Source organism: Parasteatoda tepidariorum, chromosome X1, assembly GCF_043381705.1.
Source record: "Parasteatoda tepidariorum isolate YZ-2023 chromosome X1, CAS_Ptep_4.0, whole genome shotgun sequence".
NCBI lineage: Eukaryota > Metazoa > Arthropoda > Arachnida > Araneae > Theridiidae > Parasteatoda > Parasteatoda tepidariorum.
The window spans coordinates 72,007,706-72,028,110 of record NC_092214.1 but is presented as its reverse complement, the minus strand read 5'-3'; the positions used below and the strand labels follow the sequence as shown (position 1 = coordinate 72,028,110).

At 27.4% G+C, this 20,405-nt stretch overlaps 1 protein-coding gene across 1 annotated transcript in view; it reads left to right on the top strand.

Annotated features, from left to right (window-relative positions):
* Window positions 1–284: 284 nt before the first annotated feature.
* The window catches only part of LOC107453838 (rho GTPase-activating protein 100F), a 97,907-nt gene continuing 77,786 nt past the window's right edge, over window positions 285–20,405 (top strand). Inside the window, exon 1 of the mRNA XM_016070801.3 lies at window positions 285–581. The gene's annotated coding sequence lies outside the window, so the exon portion shown is untranslated. The remainder of the gene's footprint in view (window positions 582–20,405) is intronic.

Genomic DNA, 20,405 nt, shown 5'->3' with positions numbered 1-20,405 from the left:
TTTGAATCATTATTTGTTACACTAGAGATAAAATCAATTGAACAGGATTGATGAAAATCAAACTTGCCCAGGGAAGCCAAGGGGCGGGCAAAAAAGAACATACACCCCAGGAATTTCAGTAAAAGAAGTGAGTTTTCCAATACCCCTCTCCTAAGTAAGATTTTTTTTTTTTATTCTGTTTGATGTTTGACGGGAAAAGCAAAGTGCCCGGATTTTTCCCGCTGCTTTCCCAGCAAATTCCTTTTTTGGCGGAGTAATTGGCGAGAGGGAATAAGATTGGCAACCCCCTCTCAGTGGAGTCGGCCGATCCAAACGCGACGGGCATGGGCTCGACCCGGTCCCACTAGGCCTGCGCCCTCCATCCCTCTAAATATATCTCCTCTACACAATATCTTCTTCCACATTACTAATGAATACTCCCGCTTTATTCGAGTGCCTTTTCAAAAATACGGATTATCAGCGTTTTTCTTTTGATTGTGATTCTAATTGTTTGTGCGACTGACTATGCTTAGATTATCCTTTAGCCTATCATTAAAGAGGTCTCTTTAGAGTTGCGTTGAAGGATTGAATTATTTGAACTAGTAAGTATTGGACTTTATTTAAATAATATTTGGGTCTGATTAACTTGGTACATTTAAATCGCTTTCATTTTAAATAATATTTTTCTTTCGTTAAGTTGAATTAGTTTTTTCATTTCCTTCAAAAATTTTATTCTGCTTCTAAATAACGAATTCTGTTGAAATTGTGTTTTGTTCATCTTTATGAAAACGAATCAATGCTTTAATTTAAATCGTTCGCAAAGTATTATTTAAACTTTTAATAATATTTTCAGTCATTTAGAAGAAAATATTTGTAATTACCGTTCTTAGTTTCAAGAGTTGACTAATTGTATTATCTTGTTCCAGTTTTATGTGAGCAATTATCCATCATTCCCTATAATTGGTGGATATTTTCTGGTCAATTTAGTCTAGATATATGGATTTTATTTTGAATTAAAAAACATTTGATATCTATTCTAATTTAAATCTCATTTCTCTTTCCCTCAAAGTTTCTACTCTAATTACATATTTTGTTGAAACGGCGTTTCTTTCATCTTTGAAAAAAAAGGAAACGATTCACTTTTAGTTTAAACTGTTTAAAAAGTCATATATGATTTTTTTAGCAATTTTACTCATTTCAAAAAGATAGACTTTGTTCTAAGTTTCAAGAGTTAATTAGTTGTTGTCTCTTAATCATGTTTTACAAGAGCTCTTATTCATCAAAATAGATTTAATCTAAATTTAAAAAAGTCTAGAGTTTTTTTTTAATGAATAAATGTACTCCTTGGTTCCTTATTAATCTATATCTAAATAGTGATTTCAAATGTTTTCCTTTGATGAAAATTATTCTAAATATTTAGCTCAGGTATTTGAGAAGTGATAAACATTATAATTGGTTTTGAAGCAAAATCATGATTTTTGATAATTTAACTTGCTTACATTTTTTCAAGTATTTGTTAGTAATAAATTGTTTCAAAGTTTTTCTTGTTCAAAAAAATATACTGCTTTTATTGTAATAATAATATATTTTGAAAAAATGTGTAAATATATCAGTTCTTTCAGATATAGCTTTATTGATTTTAAACACTATGTCAAATGCATTAAAGAAAATGCGGAATGTTAAAATTAAAAAAAAATGGGAGGAGCTTAGTTGCCAACTTAATTGTTTGAATGGATGGTTTGGTTAATTAAAGTATTTTAATTATAAGCCATACTCATTTCAAGGTTTTCTCCTTTTATGGGATTTACACTTGCCAAGAAAATATGGGTTCGAAGAACTTGTGGTGTTTTAATAATATTTCTTCTTCTTATTTACATTTTGAGCCAGATTTAGTTTATAGCGTCTTTTGTAAAAAAATTATGTTTGTTACAATATAGCTCTTTCCTACACTTGTGCCATTAAACTAATCACACAATTATTTTTCACATTAGATTATTTTTCAGTAATAAAATGAAAATCACTGTGAGAAGAAAGTAATACTTGAATTCTGAATTAAAATTTTTTTTCCTTGAGGGAATGTTAAACTCTTAAATATCTTAAATGATTCCTGGTTTTATTTTCTTTTTCAAAAGAAAAATTTTGAAGAAATTAACTTCTGTTAATTGATAAAGATATGCAAATTTTTCACTGTTTCGAATTTCATTTTCTTGAAGCAAAAAAAAAAAAAATTTTTTTAATGTTAGTTACATTTTTTTCATCAAATGAACTTTTTAAATCATTCGACATTTTTGAAAGAACCTAAAGAAAATTTTATTTTGTTTCATAACTATTACCAGACTATTAAATTATTGTTTTTTCTATTTGGGAAAATAACCTAATTAAAGTGCTAAAGGTAAACTAATATGGTAAAATAATGTGTTTAAAGTGCTAAATAATAGAGTTAAAGTGTAAAATATGTAGAAACTTTCAGTCTGTGAAGTAAGTAAGCACTCAAACATTCCAAAGATGCGCCTAGTTTTCAGTTACTTTAGTTTCTCTGACCACATAGTATGCTTGCAGTGAATACCTATTTACAGATTTCCTACGTGCATCAATAAGATAGAGAATAGTAGCTTTTAACAAGTACATATTCCTGCCGAGCGATAGCTTATTGAGAATTTTTTCTACAATTATTATTTTTTTAAGTTCAAATGCAGATTATGATGAAAATCTGAATTATCTTCGTTGATTCCTTAAACTAATCAAAAGACAAACCTATTTCTACTAATTATTAGTTACTTTTTTTCGGAGTTGATCTAATAGCGAGAAATTGCTTACTGTCTTAACGGAACATTTTATATTCATTTTCTACAAAGGAAACTATGTAAAAAATGAATATAATAAGGTGCTTTATAAAGATCGCTCTTATATAATTCCTTATCAAAAATGAAAAGTAAAAACATTGAGCTCACAAATTAATATTTAACTGAGGAATTAACAAAACTAGACTTGAAATTTGAAAAAGTGCATTAAAGAATGGGTTATGTAGGGTTCACACCAGTAATGCAAATTAAGTTGTCCAAAAAATTTATAAGGTAGACAAACTTGAGGGAAAGAAATTGAATTTTACAATTGTATAATCAATGTTAATGCACACATCAAAAATTAGTAATTGCCATCGACTTCACTCTAAAACTAATTAGGTCCATCACCCCATAATGATTAAAGACAATAAGCGATTAGTAAAGATTATGATTAAAGATTAAGATATTTATTATTAATAAAGATTATAATTAACGATTAGAGCAAAAACATTTTTTTTTATTGATGAGCAATTATACTGTCAGTGCATGGATACAAAGCACAGTACAACATGTAGATTAGAAATATCAATTTTTAAATTTCAAATTTTTTGCACCAGACACTCTCAGTTATTCCATTGGAAAAATTTTAAAACTGAAATTTAACCTACTAGTAGAACAATAAAATTAGTACAACATTTTTTTTTTTTTAATTCATGGCATTCGCTGCAACAAACTATTTTTCGTTACAGTTTTGTAACTTCGAAACATATTTCAAGACGACAATTTTGTCGCCTACGCGAATGATTTTAGCGGCATTTGTCAAACATTTTTATCAAGACAATTATTGCCATACTGGCGTGACCCCATGGCATGTGTAATAAATAACAAAACAGGTTCGATTGAAGATATAAACTTGAAAGGATTTTTAATTAGCATTTTCAATTTCTTCAGTAATCAAAGAAGAGGCGATTGAAGAGTGATTTGTGAGACTTTGACTATTTTTTTTCTTTCGCTCGTAGAGATAGGTTCCCCAAATGAAAAAGTAAAGGTCATAGTAGTCCCATGACCCTCTCCCTTGTAATTATCCATTTTATTTTATAACTGGCGTTGAACAGCTGACACAGTTTTGAGATTACGATTATCAATATTCAACTCCGTTGCCTTGTAATTTTGAACCCAATCCAGAAGATAAGCGAACTCTTGAATCAAGCATTGTGACAAACTAGCCTTCGTGAAGGGCTTCACTTGGAGAGGAAAACCATGAAAAGCTCTCTCAATTAGCGTGATGGCAAAGGGATTCTAAACCATGATCTTTTACCACTGAGGATACTTTTATTTCAGCATTGTGGTCGGTGCGAGCAGGGAGCACTGGGATTCAAATTCTGGTCATCTCATTGGGAGGCAAGCTCTCTATCCCTTGAACAATCGTGGTTCAAAATAAATAAATAGAGCCTAACTTTTTTTGAAGTTATATCCATTGAAGGAAACCAATAACAATCTAACTTAAAACCCAGTGAGGTTTGGATGAAATGAAGCTTTTGGGTATCAAACAGGTTACAAAATACTAAGAGAGCCCATAAAGAATAGGTTAGATAGTATTCCTCGAGTTCTCCAACACTTTTTTTTTGTTCAAGTTAAACTCCTTAATTCACATAGCATGTTATGAACACTTCCCTTCAATAACGGAGGAGATATTCCTTTAAATTTCTCAAAAAAAAATACTAACATTTTTATATCTTTAGATGTGTTTAGACCATGCAATTTTCAATAAATTTGCATGTTCCACGCATACTTTTCAATACTTATTGCAAGAACATGCATACTTATCAATAAATTTTTAAGCTTTCAGAGATTTAAAGGGCCGGCAATAAATTACAATCAAAAACAAGTATTTTTAAGCATCCTATGTCCCAAAATAAAACAATAAACTTGACATGTATCGATTACTTGGATTATTATTTCCAATAATTGAGTATAATTTCGTAAATCTAGTTTAAATATTTAAGGAATATGGACATTTTTATAAAAAAACAAATTTTTGTCTTACGTTTCTTTGTCATAACTTTTTATCCAATAAAAATAAGCAATATTTTTGGAGTAATTTGTTATGTATATCAAAGTTATTATTTTGAAATTTGAAGAAGAAATTTTTAAATTTGAAAACAAATTATGTGAGATATGTGCCTATAAAATAGTTCTTTTACACTGCGCATGCGTGGAAAAAATTTAAAAAAAATTTTCATAGTTTTGTAGTGAATCTTATTTAGTAATTAATGAAAACAATCCGTTTCGAATATTTTGAAAATTTAAAAAAAAATTTCCAGAAATTTTCTAAATAGTTTTTGTACTTTTTTAAAAGAAAGCTCTCATTGATAAGGGGTTTTCCACAAATTTCATTTTGTATTATAGGAAAAAATTAAACGACAAATAATAATACCTTCAAATAATCATCCGTACACCAAAATGAAATGATATAGAAGGAAAGCTTGCTTTAATGCGGGATGATCCCCAGCAAGGCCGATGTCAATTATTAATAATTGTTGTTTAAAAATACAAAATAAAATTTCTGAGAAAAGCCCTTATCATTCAGAACTTTTTTTTAAAAAAAGAGCAAAAACTACGTAGAAAATTGTTAGAAACTTTTTAAATTTTCATATACATATTATAATCTGATTTTTTTCATTAGTTAAGAAGCACGAGTCGCTACAAAAGTATAAGAAAAAGTTTTTGATATTTATCCACACATGCAAAGTTTGAAAGACCTACTTTAAATGTTGATATCTTGACGAATTTTCAACAAATTTTCTTTTAAATTTTAAAATAATAATTTTGTAATTAATTTAAATTTGCATCAAAGATTTTGGTTGATTATATTGAATATTTTTAAATTAATATAGAAGTACATTATATTTTTAAATAATATAAGCATAAAACAAAATGACTACTTTTTTATAAAAATTTCTTCATCTCCATAAATATTTTACATGCAAAATAATATATTTCACACAAAATTTCCTGCAATTATTGCAAATATCAACCAAAGTAATCGATACAAGTTACAATATTGCTATACTTTCTGGCAGAAGGTGTTCAAAAATACTAGTTTTCGTTCGTAATTTATTACCGGTCCTTTGAACCTCTTAAAGTTATAAACTTTATTGATTTTCTTTTCTTCATTTAGATTTGGAATATATTTTTATTTCTACTAATTTAAAATTAAAAAATAATTACTTTTCTGAGTCATATATTTTATATAACTGACTGTTCTCAATACATATATAAGAACTGACACTTAAATGTTTTCTATTATTTAGAAAACTCATTTTCTTTTCTGTTCTTGATATTTTTAAATGTGGTGGTTTTAATTTTACGTCTTAAATTTTATAAATCTGTACAATTTGAACCAAAGGAATATATCTTTTAAAAATTTTAACAGCAATTATTTAGATTTAATTTTAAGAAATATTAGTATCATCAAGCTGACCAGCGTCCTCCCAAAACTACGAAACTGGTAAAAAAATTTCTATGCGGTTATTTAAAGAACTAATTCTTTTACCTTTCTTAATTTAATATTCAGAGAAAACAAATTATTTGCACAGATTCTCAAACTGAAGGAATTTAATTGTAAGGGTAAAGAGGTGATTTTTCGAATGTTCTATTAGAAATTTTTCTCCTAGTTTTTTAGTTTTGGCGAGACTCTGGTCAGCTTAGTATTGGTAGTGTTTTGATAAACTGTAGAAATAAACCTCTTGTTTTAAATACTTTTTTCTTAGTTACTTTTATTGATTTTATAGTAATAATATATCCAAATAAATCTATCCCATTCAAAAACGCTAAAAATTAAAATAAATTTCTTATTGATATTATTTTGAAACTAATAATATTAAAATTTTTTTATATAAAATATATATTCGAATATATCTTTTAGATATATTCGATTATTTAGATATATTTAGATTCGAATATATGTTTTATTATATATTCGAATATATGTTTTATTATATATTCGAATATATGTTTTAGATAAATATAAAAATATATAATAAATATATGTTTTGTGTTTTATATAAAATATAAAACACAAATTATGGGCTCAAAAAAAATCGTAGTTAGATTTCAGAATTCAATATCGCAAATATAATGTAATATTAAAAAAAACTGATCTAATCGTTTTTAATTCTCATTGTATACTACTGTAATTGTATTTTTATTTGTAGTGAATGTTTTGTTTTTAAAAAGATAAATAAATTTTATATCGCTTCTTTTCAATTGTCTTTAGAAATATATTGAAAGCAAATTTCATCTCATTTTTTTTTTATTATTAGATTTTTTTGTAACTTTTTTGAACAATAATAGCAAAAATGTTCAAAAATCAATTTTTAAAATTTTTTAAATTTTAAAATTATTTAAAAATGACTTAGAAACTTAGAGGCGTTTGCTATATATTTTTTGCATGATATAACAAAATAAAAGTTCGAAACAATGCAAGCATTTTTAAGAAAATTCCAAAAAGTACCTTTGACCTATTTTATATTATGAAGGCACTTGAAGTACAGTAAATTGATCGGGTACCTTAAGGTTACCTTTACTTAAAAGAATGAGAGAGTTAGTAAACTTTATGCACTTAAAGAAAATACCTCCTGAAATTTACACGACGTTACAGTATATTATGGTTATATTGTTTAAAATTTGTTAGAAAAAAAAATTTAAATTATGCACTTCTGATCAAACTTACAATCTGAGTTTATGATTATGTTATATCTTTAAAAAAATATAATTATCCTAAAATACGAATTTTGCTTAGCTTCGTTGATGTATAATGTTATAAATACATTTTAAAGAGCAGCAATCTTCTCGGGTGCCTTAAAGTAGTAACTTCAAAGAATGACATAGTAAAGATATTATACGCTTCGAACAGATTTTACGTAATGATTTAGAAATGCATTATCATCCAAAAAACACCAATAGTAAGTAACATTGTTGTTGTTTTAAATTATAGATGCATTTTAAAGTGCGAAATCTTCCTGGCAACATAAAGTTACTTCTAACTTAGAAATATATAATAATTAAACTTTTTACACTTAAAGATAATCTCTCCTAAAATTTTATTTGGAGTTTCGGAAGATTATGATCAGCTTGTTTAACAGCTAATAATGAAAAGCATGAAAGAAAATGGCCGATTACGCTCCTCTCACAGATTTTACACTCTATCTCATCAGTTTATGATTATGTTATGATTTAGAAAAGCATAATCATCCAAAAAACACCAACTGTGCCTGCTAACTTTGTTGTTGTTTAAAATTATAGATGCATTTAAAAGTGCGGAAATATCCCGAGCAATCTTAAAGTTACACTAACTTAGAATGGTATAATTAAACTTTTTACACTTAAAAGAAAATCCATCCTTAAATTTTATATGGAGTCTCGGGAGACCTTGTTTAACAGCTAATAATGAAAAGCGTGAAAGAAAACGACCCATTTGAAGAAAAATTATGCGCCTCTGACAGAGTTTATGATTTATCAATGAAATAACGATAATCTCTAGAAAGTGAGGCAGGTTTCGTTACGCTATTGATTGCCATCTCAGTCCACCTTCTATCGACAAGAGTGTGTCAATGAACCTTGCTTCACTACGAGAACGAACGAAAAATCAATGCAATCTGAAAAATTAGATGGCTCTTTTTCGTTTAAGCCACATTTCTTTTCGAATCTTTTTAGTTCTTTTAATTTCGTTTTTTATTGAAAAACAACGAATCTCTGATTTCCAGAGGCTAAATCACTTTTAAGAAATAGATAAATCATAGTGTTTTCGACAGATGTTCTGATATTGATAAGGTTTGGTGTAATAACTGGCCATAATAGTTCGCGCTCCCTTATGATCCTACTATTATATTTTTATTTATTTATTCATATTGCTTATTGCATTTTTTATGTGGTTTGTTAGAAGATAGCGAATATGGTTAGAGTTTTAATTGCATTTTATGTTGTGAGCTTTTCAGCGTTTTATTTTAACTATAATTTAATTCACCTGTTATTTTTGAGGAAAAAATGAAGCAAACTTTATGAAAAAAAATGTTTTCAAAAGTTAAAAATTATTAACGTTATTAGGTATATTTTTTCATATATTTTCTTCTTCTTGCGATATATTTTCTTGCTTCAACATTTATTTTGAACTCTCTGATATGTTTCACAGTTTTTTAAATGAAATATGCTTATAATAATAAGTTTTTACATTTCTTAATAATCTTATTTTGAATTCACTCATATTATACATAAAATAGATTAAACAAAATCAATTCATCTCTCAATCTTAATTTAATTTCAAAAAATTTTATCTAAATATCAAAATATTTTTTGACGCAAACAATAAATTTACAATACTTGAGAGATCGGTATATGATATTCCATCATTTTCAAAAATGTAGAAACAGAAATATTTTCTAATATGGTATTTATAGTTTAGTTATAAAATCTGCTGCTAGTTTGAGCATAATAAACCTGAAAATAAAGACTGGTGAACGTGACGAGTCAACAAAAAAAAAGAAAAAAAAAAGGTTGAGGCTTATATTAAAGAAACAACTTATCACTTTTTCCTATTGCTTTTTTTTCGAAAATAGTTTAATGAAAAAGTACATCAATGCAGAAAGGCTCCGGAAGACAAATTTTTTGTAAATGACCAGTGTCTCCATTCAAAATTTTTATCCTTCAGAATCCATCAATTTGTGATATAATGGCAAGAGAGTTCTTTAACAACTGATATATTTCAAAGCAGTAATGTATATACTAAATTTATTTCCTCTCGAAATGTTTTTTGAATAATGCCATTAAATGAAAAGGTACTATCGATGTCGGTTACCGGTTCATTAGGGTTTATGTAACCGTCGTAGGACAGTCGAACCAATTTTGGGTTTACGACTACCAATGTACAACTCGGCACCTTGTAATTTTGGATCCAATTCAGAAGGCAAGGGAACTCCTGGATCAAGTTTTGGGAGAAATTTGCCTTCATGGAGGACTTTTTGATGAAACTAACCAATATTTGCTTTACTTGGACACGAAAACCTCCCATGGTCAGACGGACTGCAAGGGAACTCTAACCCCTGATGCGACTTTACACATTCACATTCCATTCGCCAAGTCGGGTTTCAAATTTTCTCGCGAAAATCTTCGAATACTAGTTCGCGCATGTTTTACTTGCAACATACGATTTAAAAAACGTATGAGTGAACATGAGGTGTGAATAAATTTAGCTGCTTTAAAAGTTTTTGTGTATTATCAGTCTTTTTTTATTCGGACTTCCTGAAGCACCTATTTATTTCTTAGTTTTTTGCATCCTTTTTAGGATAAAGCTTTGTTGTGGGTGTAGGATATATGAGTAGAATATAGCTTTTTAATTATTTTTATAAATTTATTTCAAATAATTTATGGTGTCTTTACCAAGTATGTGGACGCAATATTCATTAATGATGCATGGTTTTGTACCTTATTGCTTAGTTCTTAAAACCTTTAACTCAAGTAACTACACAATTTATGAGTTTTAAGCATTTCCTTTTTATATGTGGGTACTGATGAGGAGATTGTTGCTGTCAGCTTTATATATGAATTTATTCTTCTTTACTTTTCTGACACTGATATCTATAATTAAATTTGATGTAATGATTCCCATTTGCAGTATTTGTGCCAATAATATTTGCGTCCAAACAATCATACTTAGATTCGACACTTTTTTGTAAATGTTATGTCCCAAACGATAAATTCCTTTATATGTATTAGCCAATTCCACAGCTTTGGTCGCCAAGACTTAAAAATTTGTAGCAGTTAAAGTTTATTTATGAGGTGAACACAATTTTGATTAAAGAAAACTTTTTATGATTTGTAAAATAAAAATATAATGTAAACAGTAAGCATCAACTTTGACATTCTCATATCATAACTGTATAACAATTTAAGGACAATCTGTTTATTTATTTCTGATTCATTAAAGACAAGATATTGAGTCAAATAAGAGAATCTTAACAATTTTTAAATTTAATAATTTACTTTAAATAAAGAAAGTAGTTTTAAAGCAATATGGTTGAAAGGCTGAGGACTTACACTTTTCTCAAAAAAATTAATCGATGTTATGATAATAAAACAAAACTCTTGCGATCTCAGCAAAAGTAAGATTTTTATTACCAAATAAGAAACAATTATTACCATTCTGCAAGGAACAAATAAAATAAAATAGGTCATACAGTTTTCAGACACACAGACTGCATGACAATCTAAGAATAAATGTTTGAACTTTTAAAGCAAATTACATACAATAAAAGCTATTGTGTGAAAAAAAATTAAAAAACAAGTTGTTACAAATGAGACTATTGTATGATTCCAGCAACTTAAAAATTCTTTTGGAATTTTAAAGACTAATGAATACTATTAAATAATAACAGAAAAGTTTTCTGTGTCTCTTTTGTCTCATTTTTGAAGCAGAATATAAATTAAAATACACATTTCACTTTTACTGATCCTGCTTTTCTCTGAATCGTTCTTATTAAAATAGATGAATCATGTTAAATTACGTTACATTAAGTTAGTAAATGTGTTTTCGCACTTAGGAGGAAAAAAAGGCCTAATTTTAGATTGACAATAAATGTAATAATTTTCATAGTATTTTTTCCATATCTTATTTAGAAGCCCAAAAATTAAATAAAAAAATTATAAAATATATAGACCAATTATTGAGTTACAGAATCTAATAAGCTTAAGTTGTTATAAAATTATGAATAAAAAGTTACAAGATGGATAAGTTACGAAATTAATGAAGCAAAGAATGAAAGGATAAATATATATATAGCAAAATATATGATAAATTAATTAGGAAACAATTAAAAGCAGGTGAGTAATTTCAGATATACACAAATAATAGTGATAGAAGCAAGAATAATGGAAAATATCCGAATTTTCCCTGACAAATTTAAGAAACATTAAAAAAAGTTAAGCAGCCACAATTTTAAATTTCTATAAATATGATTTGATGTTATGAAAAATAAATTAACTGTACGAAAATAGTTGTGAATATGTCATAGATTTGTTTCTTTATGTCATGGCTTTACTAAAAATATTTTTTCCCCTTGTTTTCATAATAGCACGCATTTTACAGAAAATATTTAAACAAATTTAATGAAAATATTTTCAAATTTTTTTAAAGATTCTCTTATGAAGAAAATATTGTCAATCAAAAGTTGTTCAGTATAAAATATATGCAATTTTTTTTCAAGATATTGTAAGCATTTTGAAGAATACATACTTTTTCTAAAATAGAAATAATTGAAAAAACCTGGTAAAAATGAGAGAAATGAAAAGAATTATTTCTCAAACTAAAAAATTTGTGATACTTTTTTTTTAAAAAATATGAACACTTAATAATGTGATGATTTATATAGGGGATTATTTTTTTAAACTTTGTTTATTAATTAAGATATTCAAAAGAAATTGATTATTCTGAAGATATAAATATTTTATTACTCCAAATTTTTATGTAATTTACAGGAATAGTGTCTATTTGAAAATTTATTTTAACCGAAATATTTATGTAATTAACTGAAATAATTGTGTGTATGTAAATTTTTCTTCCTCTTTCTTTATTGAAGGACGAAGTATTTTTTCTCGTTGTTTGAATTTTTCTAGTCTTAAGCGAGAATAAAATCTTCACTTAATTCAACAAGCAACTTTTAAAAATATCCATGAGAGCGAAGATTCGTTTACGAATTTTGCGAGTGCTGTATTGAGTTGGTATTGAGGCGAGCCTAGGGTTGCCTCTCAGTGAGGGTTACTAGATAAGGCGATGAAACAGTTGTCAAATAAAACCGCGGCGAGTGGAGGTGCCCGGGAGTCGACATTAGGGAAAATCGCACCCCTGATCCATCTACCACTGAGGATACTTTACGGTAGCACTGCGGTCGCGTGTGAACCGGGTGAGGAATTCGTATCGACTAATCATCGCTGGGATTCTAACTCGGTTCACCTCATAGGGAGGCGAACGCTCTTATCCCGAAAGCCACCACTGCTCGACACATTAGATTTAATGAAAAAGTGGCTGCTAAGTTATTAAAGTCTATAGACCATTGGCTACTAACTGAAAATTAAAATTTGTCCACTTGAAATGGCACCACTGGATAACAAAAAGCGCACCCCTCTGCTTTAAAGTAGACTTGATTGACAAGTGTAGAATTGACAGAAGACTTAAAGTAGAATTGACAAGTGGCATAAGACAACAACAACAACATTACTGCGTGAAATTCAAAGCAATTGATATATTTGACTCTCCGAATCGTCTTCGTTAGTAGCAGGCATCATATATAGGTTAAAAATAGTAGCTTTTTTTTAAAAAAAATTTTGTATATAAAATTTTGTAAGATAAACTCTTCCTCATTGGAAAATTAGAAATGTTATTTTATCAGTGTCTTAAGTTAGAGGTTTTATATTAATGAGTTTTAAGCCAAAGGTTATCTCTTTTATCTCTCAAATATGATATATTTATCTCGTTAACTTTTTAAAAAAATACTCATTTGTTTTTAAAAGTAAAATAACTACAATATTAACCCCAATCAATAAGAGTTATTAATAACTGCAAGCTTAGTATTAAAGTTCTATTATGAAATATTTTTTCATGGATTTTTCGCAATTTAAGTAAAAGTGGTGAGGTAAAAAAATTTCAAGTTAAATGTTGGAGTTAATTTTCAATTTTTCGCAATTAATAAGTTTTGTTGGCAATAGATATCGGTGGAACTTAGTGTACAATGATCGCTATTAGCTTCAAAATTTTATTCATTTCAATATTAGATAATGTTCTTTTAATTAAAATCATCAAAAAGAATTAAAATTAAAAGACAGGCATGTTTTTGTCTATTTTTCAAATTTTGAATTAAGCCAACCAATTTTGAAATAATAGCATAGGATATGCAAATCAATGGCTTAAAAAAGCATGTTTTTTTTCATGCATAATAAATAACTTTTTAATAAGCACTGGCTTTGAAAATAAAATTTAAGCTCATCTTTAAAACTTACACATAACTTTTTTTTAATGTGTAATATAATTAAAAAAGGACAATTTTAATTTTTGAACCAGTTTTGAGTACAATTTTGAAAGAAAATGTAGGAATTTTGAGTAAGATGACCACTTGTGGTGAAATACTCAAATGGTCAACTTAGATGGTAAATTTAAGGAAGTCAATAAATCCCTTTTTTATTATTTCTTATATCATGTTATTTTTATATACTTATTACAAAGTAAAATATAGAAGTGATAAAATTTTTCTACATTTTTTTAGATAATACTTTAAATATCTTAAGCAACGAAGTTAGCTACCAGGATAAGATACAATTTGCAACATAAAAGTGATATTTAAAAATCTTTTTACTAGTTATATTTCAGTTAATAGATATTTTTTAAAATATCACTACAAAAAACTTATGCGATTAGAAAGTTTAACATAATCCTTTCAACTCTTAAAAAAAAAAATTTTTTTAAGTATTATTTCGAAGCTGTTATATCTGAAAAAGAATTTGCACATTCCTTTCATACAAAAGTTTATCATAGTTTCTTTAAATGGTCAATTTAGAAAGTGGTTTCCTTTAACTTTCAATGAACTAATACATAACACAGTAACAAAAAATTTCTTGACAAAGATTTTTTTTTTAATTCGCGGTTATTTTATAAGGGGTTTCGAAAAGCTTTTAATACACTTCTATAGAAATTTTATTTATTCAGAGCTCTCTCTTCAAAATGAAGTCACTCAGGTTGAAATCCTAGCGATGACTGCTTGATAAGGATTCTGCTGAAAGTTCGCACCGACCATAGAGCTAGCGCAAAATATCCTCAGTGATAGATGGACCATGAGCTAGAATCCCCATGCCGTCGGACTAATCATGGGGGATTTTTTTCATGATTTTTTTCATGGGGGATTTTTTTCATGTAACAGAAGTGCTGGCTAGTTCCATCAAGAAAGTCCTTCACGTGGACTAGTTTGCCCCGATGCTCGGTTAAGAAGCTCTCTTGTCTTCGATTGGGTTCAAAAACACAAGGCTACGTAGTTGAATGTTGATCGTCGTAAACTGAAAATTGGGTCAGCTGTTCAATGCTCGTTATAAAGCGAAATATGAAATAAAACAAACAATCAAAAAAGTTTTGATGTTTTTACAACCGCCTTCTTTAATAGGGGTTTCTCAGATTCCATTAGTGTTTTTATTTCTTCATTTCTTAAATATAATTTTGCAACTCCCAATTTGCATATTTGTTTCCCTAATCTTTAACAAGGTTCGTGAAAATAAACATTACGGGTAGTTACTGCAAGAAACCCTGTATTTATTGCTATGTACCTTTCCTCAGTAAGTTATATAATTGAATTATGCATCATCACAGAAAGTTTTTAGATAATAGGTAACCCATCACAAAAGAAATGCAATAAAAATTTATTTCAAAGAGATGCGACTGACTAGTGAATAGTTATTTAAAAAATGCATTGTTTTGTCTATTTTATAAAACATATACAATAGAAAGAAATATTAACTCTTAGAGATACCCTTCGTAAACTTTTTTTGTTTCAAACTTAAATTTCTTATATAAAAGTATTTCTTTGAATGTCTGTTAAAGGAAGGTAAAGAATTGCCAATATTTATACAATCTAATATTTCGTAAAGTCTTTCTAAAGTTCTTTCTCTCCCACTCAAATGCTAATGTAATAAAGAAAGAAGATAAGACTAAAGAGGATTTATATCTTACTTTTATAACCATGGCAACAACTCTCCTAGACGCATCTTGATAAATGTGAGAACATATTGTCGAACATTTATACACACATACGTGTACGTGTCCTTCAAGAGTTAAGAGATTACAATCTGTCTGAGAAAAACAGTTCAAGACTAAGCTTGAGATATTTTATTATTTCAAAGTAAATAAATGAATGGAACTCAGAAATTCAAGATATTTTCTATATCAAAATACTTATATGTTATTCGACAATTCATTATTGTGTCTGATTTTTCAGAAAGTTATGAGAAATTTATTATTTTCTTAAATTTATTTTTTTTTAAAAATAAATGAAATGTTGAGAAAATATAAAAGGCTTAAAACTTTAGTCAAAAAAATAGTTGTAAAAGTAATGAATTTTATCGAAATTTCAAATTGAATATTATTTAATCAGGAGCGACATATTAAAGTTATTCAACGCCATCACCTACTTATATGATATAGAAATCTCTTTTTTTTTTCTGAACTTAGGAGAAAATTCCTGACATAAAACTTAATATTAATTCATTCAATTTAGTGTTTAGGTTTACGTTAAAGTTTCTGGAAACTTTCCCATTGGTTATACTGAAAAAAAAATTTTTTTTTAATTCCTAGAAGAAAAATAATAGATGAGAAACGTTTAGAAAACATGGCATTTTTTAAACCTTCCTTTAAACATTTGTCACTACCGCTGTCTAATTTAGGAAAACAAAATTACTGGAGTATTAGACCGTTTCTTTTTTCAGGTTAGAGTCTGTTAAAAAATGAAAGAAGCAACTTATTTTCAATTATTAAATTTGAAATTTTTGCAGGGCAGTAAAAGTGAAATGTAGATTTCAGGGTAAGGAAACGCAAAACCCCATTACAAATTACGAGTTATTTTTTAATAAAAATTCATACAAATTTACTGAAACAACTGATATTTCACTTTTTTTTAAGTAATAGAAAATAAGGAATAGAATGTAAAAAGAAATTTAATCATGAGAGATTAAACAAATTTAAGCATTTTTCTTTGTTTACTATTTTCGAAATATTTTTTAAAGAACCATTCCTCTCAATAGCATGCTGAGTTGATATGGTTATTAATTAACGTATAAAAACATTTTATTTATTCAATTAAACATTCAAAATTAGAAAAATCTTGAAAGCCAGCAAAAATTTCAGGCAGCCAATAAAATTATTCGTATTTTTTTGTCTTCTAATTTTTTTTCCTTCCAAATTTAAAATTTTGGTGAATATATCCATGTATGGTAAAAATATAAATAAACTGCTTATATTTGGAATGCTTATTACAAATAAATGAAATACTTATTATAGAATATTGCAGAATACTTATTAAAATCTTATAAAATTTATTAAAGAAACTGCAAAATATTTAAAATTATGAGAAGTATCAAAGTATTACTTTTTTGCAACTAAATATGTTCATCATCTAAAAATATCCGATTACGAGTAATAAGGCTCATAATAGCAGGTTTTTTTTACTCAAACTTATAAATTGGGGAGCAACTTCATCAAAACTTCCAAACTTCCAGTCCCCGAAAAATTTCGATGGAAAATTCCAAAATCACTAACTCGTACAAAAATGACGCAATGCAGGGAATAAAAACACTTGTAATGCTAAAATAAAATTGTATCGAAAACTTTTTATTTATTTTTTAATTTTTTAAAGAACGAATTTCAAATGGTGCATCTGGCATTAAGTGATCATCTTTTCACGAGATCGATTCTGCTCTGATTTCATCATGAATTTGCGTGGTTTTTCAACAATTATGTTACGGATATTTTCATGGTTCTCTGAAATCCCGATATTTTTAATAGGATATTGTCACGACAAGAGAATTTCGAATCCCGCATTCGAATAATAGCTTTTTGATGCTTCCGTACGGTTTGCGATGATTTTGTCATGAATTCACATTGTTTTCGAAAGCAACTTTTTTTGACTTATGAATTTCATATGTAATTTTAAAATTCTGATATTTTTAAGTCAAAACTATTACGACTAAGAAAAAAAAATCTTGCATCATCGAGGCTAAAACCCACTTTTTTTTAAAGACAAAAAATACCCTTTTTAAGTTTCTCTTTTGTGATGAAAAGTATGATATTTGACATTTTGAGAAGAAAAAAAATGAGACGATAAGAGTTTTTACTTAAACATTTCAATAATTTTTCTTAAAATTCAATAGTCAATATTCAATAAAATTATTATTATTTAATAAATTTTTTAAAAACTTATATAAATATTTTCAGCATTTTAAAAGCTTTAATGACACCAAAATCAAGAAAATTAGTTCTTAAATATATATATATATATATATATATAATTTTCTCCATATCCCTGTACCCATGGTAGGGGAGAGTGGGGTCAATTGTAACATTTTTTATTCAACAATTTTTAACTAACAAAAAGTCCAATATATTATTAGTATTTATTGACAGACGTGTAAAGTAGACTATCCTCTACTAGAAGAAAATATCAATATCAGAAAGCACTCTGTTTTGCGGATATAATCGTGTGGGCTGAAGAAAAGATTATATCTTTTTTTTCCGGTTTTTTTTCCGGTTTTTTAATTAACATTTCATTTTTTTTAATAAAATGTNCATTTGCTCGAGAAAAAAAATAAAATAGAAATTCACCAAAGCTTGAATGCCAGGAAAATGACATATTAGCTTAGAAGTTTTAAAAACAGTCATTTTAAGTTAATGGTAAGTAACTCAACTTAAGCCTTTATGTTAGATGAACCATAAATTGCTTAAAGTAATTCTTTTTATCCACTATAGAAAGAATCTAATTTTTTTTGTTGCTGATGTGTACAGAATAAAATTGTGCATAATAATCAATCATTAAATAAATAAATAACTTTGATTACTTCCAACCATATTATAATCATACATAAACTTGGTATTAGGTTAATATTTGCCTTTCCTCCTTAGAGTATTAGCAGTTAAAAAAATATTTTTGCAACACTTCAATGTCCTGGAATTCATAACCCAGGAAAATGACAGCCAGGATAGTGACAAATTCGCCATTTTATAGCATATAACCTTACTTTAATTTAATATTTCGGCCTAAGACGTTCACATTCTGCAGAAAACAACAGGATTTCCTAAAATAACTCAGATAAATCTGTGCAGTTTATGTTATTAATGATTTCAAGAAGACAGGAAAATGACAACACAAAAACCTACTCATATTGAAAAAATTTTTGAAATAGATTTTGAACCAGAAAATTAGTCCTTTATTCATGCAACAAGACATGTTCATCTAGGAGTGTATCTAATCAATCTATTAGCATAAGATATTGATTGCTGGCTCTATCTATTTTGGTTATAAACCACTAAATAAAAGTAGCCAGGAAAATGACTGATTTTCTTGGAACAAACAAATTATTGACAGAAAAAATATTTTAAACGAAGTTTTTGTAAATAATACCCTCCGTGTACATTCTAGAAATGCTTACACTGGTTGAGATAAAAAAAATTAGATATTGAAAAATTTATGGGAAGTTTTGAAGCTAGTATTGAAGCTAGGAAACATTGTTTGGGACATGGGAGGAAAATGACATTTTGAAGTTCAATAAAAATTTTTAAGTATACAAAAGAGTCAATGCTAGTGCAAAGTCATTTTAAAATGCTAACAGCACTGCAATTTATTAATTTTTTTAAGAAAAAGTTCTTTTAGTATTATAGTATTAGATCTTGGAGCAAGGGACAGTGAACTCTCCTATTTCGTGAGAATCACCCCGCCCCCCCCCACACACACATATATATATATATATATATATATATATATGAACCAATTTTCTAGTTTTCGTAGTTTGGGTCCAAGCATTTTCAAAGAATTATTTTAGTCTTTTTTTAGCAACCTCTTTTATACAAAAAATATTCATGAAAATCTGTAACATGAATGCAACTGTCATTGGTCGATTTCACTTGGAATAATCTAACAGTAAAAACAAATAAACCAGCTCCCATGTCGATATCTGTCTAGTTTAATTACATGTACATATTGGGATATTTATTTTTCGCTATATAAAGGAAAACGGAACAAAATCAGTTCCTTGAGGTTTTTATTTTTCGCAAGCAGAATAAAATTACTAAAATTTTTATTTGTATGATGAGTCAGACCATTAGCTTTAAAAATAAAACTTTTTTAGTGTAAAAGATGAATATTTTTTGTGGAAAATAAATTATATTTGAAAGTATGCTAATATCGAGTTTCACTTAACTTAATTGAATAAAACCGGGTATATAGAGAGATAATGAAAAAGAAAGTATTTTTCCTACTGAAATATATATTTCTTCTTATGACCTTTCTACTCTCAGAAACTTACATGTGTTTAAAAGAATTACAATGAATATTTTTAGGATTTATATTGCAGGAAAAAGTAAAATTTTTATTCGATCATTTTCAAATTTTAATAGAATATTGGTAGCAATTGTAAAAATCTGCGTACAAAAAAAAGTTTAAAAAAAATAATAATTAGTTTTAAAGTTATAGCTGAAAGTATGGTTTTTAGCTGTTGGTAATTAAAAAGTTAAAGTTGGTAATTAAAGCAATTGAAAATTTTTGAAAGGAGGGCACTAATGATGTGGTGGAATTCAGGCAAACGGCTCATGAAGAAGAGGAATCAACTCAAATATAAAGCCTTAAAGTAATTTAATAGTTAGTAAATTCGTAATTTTGCAAGCATTTAATAATTTCATACTAAGCAGTTACTGAATTCCAAAATAGTTTGTAGTCACTGCATTCAAAAAAAGTAGTTGTAATTAACTGCATTTGTAACAAAGTAGTTTTAGTTATAGTAAACTACAAAAATAATATAGTTTTTCCGACCACTGATATATATTACATATATATATATATATATATA